A 9585-nucleotide genomic window follows, 5' to 3' on the forward strand; every position below is an offset into this window, starting at 1 on the left:
ATGTAATTATGAAACAAAGCAACATATTTGTACTAGACAAGTGGACAATTACTGTGGATAAAAAAATATATATTCTGAACCCCATGTGGATTTACACAAACTGAGAAAGTCAAAAAGTGTTACTTTGTGCCCCGCTCTCCCCCATGCTAATACGTGTGCGTATGCGTTGCGTATTGCATAGGCGATGTATAATATTTATAATATAATCAATATAACAATATTTCCCATGCGCGTACATGGGCACAATGAAAGGAGAGAAGCTAAATGAGCCCGAGCCCGGCCCGAATGGACTCAGCGGACCCAACGGGCTTGCAGGCCTCTAATTGGATGGCCATAAGGCTACAAAAAAAAATCTCACCAAAATTTCTCTGTGTAATTGCTAAAACAAGTGAATGACATCATCTTCAGAAGAGTAACAAAAACTGAGCTTTTTGAATCTCTGAAATAATTTGAACCAGTTGCGTCGCAAAATGATTCACTATTTCAAAGCGTTCTAAATGCCACAAGCTGGCAACAAATGCTGGTACAGTGTCATCTTTTACAAAAAAAAAACGCTTGTAACAAATCACCAAACACCCATAAATACGCAATACATGTATAATGTGTGTTATTTCATTAATTTATTGTAACGTTTTTATGAAGAACTTGGCTAAACAGGCCAATAACCTAACAATGGAACCTCAACCGAGGTGGTACTAAAAAAAGTACCTGGTACCAGGTACTGTACCCAGTGGAAAACCCCCCAAAAGTGAACCGTACCGACCCGTACCGTGCCGTACCATGCAGTGGAAAAGCGCCATAAGTGACAATTAACTTCCATTTTTTCTTACATGCGTTATTACACATTTTAAATTATATAGTGTATGAGTTGTGGTCTGAAGTCATGTGGTGACATGAGTGATCATATATTTTGATCAAATAAAGCAATATATTTCCATTGTTTTTAGGGTAAGGGTGTATGGACGGGTAGGTTTAGGACAGGGGTAGGCAAGTCCTGCAGAGTTCAGCTCCAACCCTGCAAAAAAAACTCCCCTGCCTATAGCCTTAGTAATCCTGAAGACATTGATTAGCTTGTTCAGGTGTGTTTGATTAGGGTTGGAGCTGAACTCTGCAGGACGGCGGCTCTCTAGGACCGAACTTGCCTACCCCTGGTTTAGGGTAGCGGTAGGTATGGACATTTAAAAAAAGCCTCAGCGGGTAGCACAAATCGTCAGAACACCGGTCTCCCAATGGCTATAGAGTTAGAATTAAACCCAGCTAACAGGGAACGTTATGAACAAACAATCTTCTAGTAAGCCGGCAGCCATGTCACCCTGTAGCCCAAGACTGATTGCCCACTGAAGCTAAGCAGGGCTGAGCCTGGTCAGTACCTGGATGGGAGACCTCCTGGGAAAACTAGGTTGCTGCTGGAAGAGGTGTTAGTGAGGCCAGCAGGGGGTGCTCACCCTGTGGTCTGTGTGGGTCCTAACGCCCCAGTATAGTGACGGGGACACTATACTGTCAACAAGCACCGTCCTTCGGATGAGACATTAAACCGAGGTCCTGACTCTCTGTGGTCATTAAAAATCCCAGGATGTCTTTCGAAAAGAGTAGAGGTGTGACCTTGGCATCTTGGCCAAATTTGCCCATTGGCCTCTGATCATCATGGCCTCCTAACAATCCCCAAATCTACTAATTGGCTTCATCACTCTGTCTCCTCTCCACCAATAAGCTGGTGTGTGGTTTGTGGTGGGTGTTCTGGTGCACTATGGCTGCCGTAACATCATCCAGGTGGATGCTGCACACTGGTGGTGGATGAGGAGATACCCCCTGACAATGTAAAGCGCTTTGAGTGCCTAGAAAAAGCGCTATATAAATGTAATAAATTATTATAATTATTATATAGTAACATTAATAGAACATTTGCTCTGAGTTATCTGGTCTTTAATAATGCTCTCAAAACCTTAGCACAAAAACGGTATTTACACATCGTTCATGGAATGTTTTATTTCTAATGTTTTAGTTGGACGTTTATTATAAGTTTTTTGAGTGTTACTACGTTTCAGAATGTTCAGAGAACATAAAAAAAAATAACGCTCCCATAATGTTTGCAAAATGTTAAAATGGAATGTTCCCTTAACATTCAAGCATTTTTTTAAAAATGGAAGTTTAAGCGTTCAGAAATAACTTTTTCATAACTAAACAGGAATGTCAGCAAAACTTTCTGAGAACATATTTTTGTTAGCTAAGTGCTTTTAGAGAAGATGAACAACACTAGCTTTTGTTGTTTACCTCTCCTTGCTTCAGTGTTAGTCCAATCGCCACCAAACTCAGGCATGATCTCAAGGCATTGAGGATACAAAATTGCAAAGGGATTTTTGATATATTCGAGAAGGTGTGTTATTATAACTTCAGCATACATTGTCTGGTTTTAATCAAACTTCAGCAGTTTGTTTGTTGAAAGAGGCCGATCACATAGATGTGACTATTATGAGGGACAGTTATAGCACCATCAACTGGCAGCAGGAAGTGTGTCGTTTTCAAAATGCTTTGAAATCGCCCTCTTATTTTTACCCGATTTGCTACAAACTTCAGAACAATGTCAAAACACGCTAGAGATGAAGAGATTTTTGATATCTTAAATACTGTTGCCATGGCAATGCTTCAACCTTTAAAATTCTTCTTACTTCTCCAATTGCTGTCATACATTTACACCAAACTTTGTCTACATGATGCCAAAACACGGAGGAGCCTAAATTGTGAACGGTTTTCTGGATATCTCAAACGGTGTTGCCATCGTGATTTATTAAAGTAATGGCAAAAAAGCAGGAGTTGCCTTATGGCCTATCTTTAAAGTGCATTGTTCAAAGTCCTCAAAATTTTTACATATGAAGAGCAAGTCATTCTGAAGAAACATGCTTAGTTTAATAAATTTCTGATGCTCTGGAGCCTAATAGAAAATAAAAAACCATCAGACATTTCAACTGACAGATGAAGGCTGGAATACTATGGTTGTCCACTAGATGGAGTCATAGGATAAGAAATATTTTAAACCTAATACTATTTCTGTCTGGTTCTATCAATTAGAATGACAAATTCATAGAATCAGTTGATATGTACTTACTGTCAATACAGTTTTAGATAATTATTTTATAAATGCTTTTAGATCATAATTTGTTTTTAATTACAGAGTTAAAATAAAGTTTTATATACACAGAACAAAATTATAAAAGCAACACTTGTTTTTACCCCCATTTTTCATGAGCTGAACTCAAAGATCTAAGACTTTCTATGTACACAAAAGGCCTATTTCTCTCAAATATTGTTCACAAATCTGTCTAAATCTGTGTTAGTGAGCCGCGGTTTTAAATTTAACATTTTATGAATACATGGTTTAGGACTTGTTAATGAAATTGTACAGTACTATTAAAAATTTAATTAATTTTATTCAGTACAAATAATTTAAAAGTGACAGTAAAGAGATTTGTTACAGAAGGTTTCTTTTTCAAATAAATGCTGTTCTTTTGAACTTTCTATTGATCAAAGAATCTTGAAAATCAAAATGTATAACATGAGAGACTTCTTTTAAAAAACCAACATACATGCATTCCTGCATTTATTAATTAGATAAATGTATACATTGAATTCAAAGATGTTCCAGTGAAATTCTGAGTATTCATTGTCTGTGGAAGGAGAGAATAATGCTAATGAGATGATTCTCCATTCTCAGATAGATACAGGAATCATGACCTTATCAGACACATCGGAGAGAGATGCTCTCGGATGACTCATCATTCCCATTAAAGAACTCATCCAATGACATTTAAAGAACATATGTTTCCATCCAAGAACTGTGACTTTAATCAGCGATGGATGGTGACTTGATGAAGAGCAGACTCTGATCTAAAGGGCATTACAGAACAGTGGGCTGTTCTTATCTTACTTAAAATTAATTTAGTATCACAGATATTATAGTTTTTTATTTTGAATGTTCTTATTTTTATACTTAACATTTGAATTTTAGAGTTTTAAAGTTAATTTTGATGTGTTTTTCTCATTTTATAATAAAAGGTCTATAAAGCTTTTATTAATTTTTTATTGATTTAATTTGGATTAAATCTAAATGTTGCTTTGGCAACCCTCTGTTATTTTGGGAGGTATATTAGTAATGTAGCTGTGAGGCCAGTAGAGGACACTAGATTCACTGTTCACTGTTTGTGCTCCAGACATGAACCAGCCCTCAAATAATCACGTTTTCTGGAGTGTAACAGGCTTCAGTTGAGGCTCTACTGTCACGTTTCTCTGTTCAGAAGCTCTTAGAGATCCAGTACTGGATGGGGGGGGCCTAATTTGACAGGACCTTCTCAGCTGGAACAACTTCCACTGTGAGCATGTTGAGGCCAAATATAGCCTCAATCACAGGAGCATGCTGCTTCAGACTACGACAGAGCAAGCGAATAACAGCACGCATCAGCAGACGCATGCCAAAACATCACCGCACACAATCACATGAGCTCATTGTGTGTCTCTGTGGCTGATCATTCAGAAGCCTTTGAATATCTTCTGAAGGCAGAATCTGATCTGAGGTGCATTTCTTCTATTCTTATGTATTAATCAGATGCATTAAATAAGAGATCAGAGAGCTGCGTTAGAGTCCAGATCCCTGCCTTAAGTGCATTTGCATAAATGAAACATACTGTAAATGGTAATTATATGAAAACTAACAAAATGTTATACTCTTGTGATCAGTGTTAATTTTGACAGCAAATTTTGATTTAGTTTTAGTCATAGTCTTTTGACTAAAATGCCATTTAGTTTTAGTCATATTTTAGTCATCGGAATTGTTTTTAGTTTTAGTCTAGTTTTAGTCGACTAAATATCATAAGATTTTAGTCGACTAAATCTACAGTAAATTTAGTCGGCTAAAATCTAATGGGTTTACTTACAGTGCATTTATTAAGCATTTCTCTAAAATTTCAAAACTCGTTATATAGGTTTGATATTAAGATTTTATCATGATAGACACCGATTTAACTGCGGTGACACACAACATGACTTTATGTTAAAATTAAATAAAACCACTTCTCATAAAGAACAAGAACATGGTCTACTTTTTAATGAAATACCAATGGTTATATAGGCTAATTATGCATTCTTTATAGCAACTTGTTTACCATATTCTTCATTCTTTCAAGCAGACATGTTTATTTCTATAAATAAATTTAGATGAATCTTTAGGGCTACTAAAGTATTTCAGTCAAGAGCAGTGTATGATTTTCTGTCTTTCTTTTGTTGCTTGATTAACATCAATGACTCGGACAATACCAACTAAATTAGGCTGCTGTCCCTTTAAAACCGAATGCACAGCTGCAATGGATGCAATGCACTGATACACGTTCTCCCTGCTGTTTACGTTCACTTAAGATGTAATCAACTGTGTTTACGTGAATACTCGTCAAAACGGACAATTCAACATCATTTTGTGTGTAATTCTCCGTTCATGCGACGCGAAAGAGTACTCGCGCACTGTGAGAGGCGCTTTCTGTGTGTGTAACGTTATGCTTCAGTGTCTGCGCTCAGAAAACCGGACCAAATTGAGTTCTCTCTTGGATCGTCAGATTTATCCATATGTCTGCTCTTCTCTTACTCCCGCATATTGACATTTTTGGACGTTTTATGCGACGTGCAGAAAGTGTATGCTAGCTTATGCGGTACACATGTACGCATCTAACCTCCGAACTACGCACCAGATTCGTTCTGAATGAATCTCTTCCCAAATCATCCCATTTTCTTCTCGTATTTATTCGTTGACGAAAATGTCAATAGATTTACGTCATAGTTTTTGTCATTTAAAAAGAGTTTTAGTTCGTTGTTGTCTCGTTGTCATCAGTGAAAAAAAATGTTGTTGACGAAAATTATTCGTCAACGAAATGAACACTGCTTGTGATAAAGCATAACATGCTTGTTATTTCTGTTCCTTATAACATAGCATGAGAAGAAAGTAGTTTTAGTTTCCCTGGATACCATGAGGCAAATATTTGCAGGAGTATACAGTACAGGAGATCATTAGGATTGTGTGATTGTGGGCAGATGTTTGTGATCTAATTGTGTGTGTTCAGATATTAGCATGTGATGACCAGCAAAACAGCAAGAAAATGGGAAAGATTTCCTGATGTCCAGTTCCTGAGCTCATCATCATCATCATCAGAATGAGTGCTTTGGTCTCAATATGAATGTGCTGGACAACAGAACAGACAAAAAACAGAGAGACACTGGTAATGTCAGTAAATAAAACACAGAAATGATTGAACTAAGTTTTCCCCACTGCACTGGCACTCAGTCACACAACACAGACTGAACATTCACCACTCACATTAACATACACTTGCATCAACATCTGTTGCAGCTGTGCAGTAAATCACAGCTCATCATGTTCTCCAGGACTCAGTGATGCAGGATGAGACTCTTATGCACAGATTAGCTAAAACTGAAGCAGGAAATTGTAGGAACAAACTTCTTTGTTGTAGTGCTGCTCTATTTAGGGAAAATGTAGAATTGCAATTCTTCTGTTGAAAATTGTGAAATATCGCAAACTGGCAAGAAAACTAAACAAAAGAAACAGTATATCAATATAGCAATAAAATAATACCAGTAATAATTATTATTATTATTAAAAATGCTATATATTTCACTGTAAACGTAGAATATTTTGAAAAATATAACAATAGTTAGAACATTGAGCATACGATCACTCCAACTCGCCAGATGAGAGAATTCCACAAACTCCTCCACATACCGCTCCAGAAGACGACCATCTCGCAGGAGGGAGGAAAGGAGATCTTCAGCCCAGGTCATATTTTATTGGTCCGTTCTTCTGTTACGGTGTCACTGTAAAAAAAGACCGTGGATTTAACGGTAAAAGACTGTAAAAATGCTACAGTAAAAACCTGTTAAATGGTTAACGGTAAATTCCCCTACTATATACAGTGAAAAACTGTATTGGACATAAATTTTACGGTAGTATACCGTTTTTGGAAGTGAAAAATACTGTATAATTTACAGGGAATAACCGTAAATTGACATTCCCAGAATTCTCTGCGTTACATTTAAAATTTTGTGTTTTTTTGTTGAAATAACTATGTTTCTTCATTTTGTCTTATCAGTTTTGTATATTAGGGTTGTTACACCTAATGTTGTTAAATGAATGTTTATTGCATTATTTCAGTTTCATGTGTGTCACCATGATGGTGTTTGGTGTTTGTGTGAATGACACTGTGCACCTTCTGTATATGTTATTATTTAAAAGTTGCTTGTGATGGGCTTTGGTTCATCATGTGACTTTCTCATCACCACCTGCATTTGGTGGTTAGAGTATTACAAAGTTACAAAACAGATTTCAGTACTTCAATAGGTTGGTATATTAACATTTTATCAGTTAATGAAATTATGGTATTTAACTGTAAACTTACTTTAAAACCTAAAACGTTGCTACTGTATTTTTTTATGGTAAAATTCCAGCAACCACAGCTGCCGGTTTTTTACCGTAAATTTTACGGATTTTTTTTTACAGTAGATAAAGACGGAAAGGTGCAGTTCCAACTCTCTTAATTTAATAATAAACACAGGCAGAATGGCAAAGGAACACACAACTTAAAATAACGTATTTTGTTTTTGTTTGTTTGTTTATTTTGACAAAAAAAAAAGTAGTGAATACACTCTATTCGTCAAGGATAACAAAGTTTAAAACAAAACTTATTTCCATTGTGGTCCTTGATGTAAAGCACAACTAATGAAAAGAATGAATTCAATTTATTAGCGACTTTATTTTTATCAAATTCTATCTTGCCATCAATATCTAGACCTAACTTAGATACAGAAAATTTTGATTTACCAATTGAATGGAACCTATTTAACACCTTCCACAGAGATTTAGGATCTTCTTTGTTTTCTTGAATTTGTTCCTTAATAAAATTACGTTTTGCCTCCTTTATATTTTTCTGTCCTAAGTTTCTAAGTGCTTTAAATTTTAAATAGTCTTCCTGGTTCTTAGTTCTTCTATAAATCGAGAGAGCCCTATTCCTATTTTTTTATATTTTCAAAATTTTCTGATCCATCCAAGGACTAGCTCTTTGCTTAACTCTCACCTGTCTAAGGGGGGAAATTTTGTCCACTACTTTAAGAAATAGAACTTTAAAATTTTTCCAAGCATCGTCAACTATTGAGATATTTTGAATATCATTCCAATTAACTCTTTTAAGATAGTCTTTAAAAACTTCAATATTATATTTTTTTAACGATCTAATTCGTACTGTTTTATGATTACTAAATCTTATTTTACTACGTTTTCTTGTACAAAAAATGATATAATGATCACTGATACCATATTCAATTACTCCTTTCTGGGAAATATATTTTTCATCAGATACCAAAATAAGATCGATGTCGAGAGAGCCCTATTCCTATTTTTTAATATTTCCAATATTTTCTGATCCATCCACGGGCTAGCTCTTTGTTTAACTCTCACCTGTCTAAGGGGGGAAATTTTGTCCACTACTTTAAGAAATAAAACTTTTAAATGTTTCCACGCATCGTCAACTATTGAGATATTTTGAATATCATTCCAATTAACTCTTTTAAGATAGTCTTTAAAAACTTCAATATTATATTTTTTTAACGATCTAATTCGTACTGTTTTATGATTACTAAATCTTATTTTACTACGTTTTCTTGTACAAAAAATGATATAATGATCACTGATACCATATTCAATTACTCCTTTCTGGGAAATATATTTTTCATCGTAGAGGGGACCAAGGCTAAGGGAGAACTGAGGGTTTACATATAGGGAGCAAACAAAGGAACTGACTAATTAATTAATCATACACAGGTGAACAGAATGACAATCAGGAAACTAAGGAAAACTAGGACACAGGGGAACAGGCCAACTGAAAACACAATGAAAACTAGGACAAAAACCAAACATAACCCTAACCGCGTGTTTATTTCAACGTGAGCAGCTCATGATACTGTTTCCTCTGGAAGCTTTTGTTCCACCAAGAAACAATGAAATCAAAATTTTTATCTCACAATAAAGACTTTTGTGGCAGTTCTGAGTTTCTATCTCACAATTTTGACTTTTTAAAAATTCTTTAATAGAAACTCGAGAGAAAAAAAGAATTGTGAGATAAAAAGTTGGAAACAAATTTTTATCATGAGCTGCTCACGTGTAAATGAACACAGTGTCGTGCTTCACTCGGAAACACACAGAAAGACGTCAATTTAATCGCAGCCTTTACGATCCGATAGCTGCACTATAAGCTATATCACAATTTTTATCAGTTTTATTTCAATGAATCATGTAGCCATACTTCGGTATGATTTGCATTAATGCAGTTGACCTGAGTTTGACTTCAGTCAAAATTGCTGCTCTCTCTGCTCATATTGATCTGCAGTGTGTTTGCCGTGTCGTGCTAGCATGCAGAAGGAAATCTATCTCTGGCCTCTTGTAGTGAAACCTGATGCGGAGGCTTTGGTAAATATGCAGCACAGATCCATCAGTAGCTCCATTTCTCAGCACGACTCAGATTGATTTAGTGACTCTTAAGA

The sequence above is a fragment of the Sinocyclocheilus grahami genome, unplaced genomic scaffold (assembly GCF_001515645.1).
Source record: "Sinocyclocheilus grahami isolate Dianchi unplaced genomic scaffold, SAMN03320097.WGS_v1.1 scaffold603.1, whole genome shotgun sequence".
NCBI classification, from domain to species: domain Eukaryota; kingdom Metazoa; phylum Chordata; class Actinopteri; order Cypriniformes; family Cyprinidae; genus Sinocyclocheilus; species Sinocyclocheilus grahami.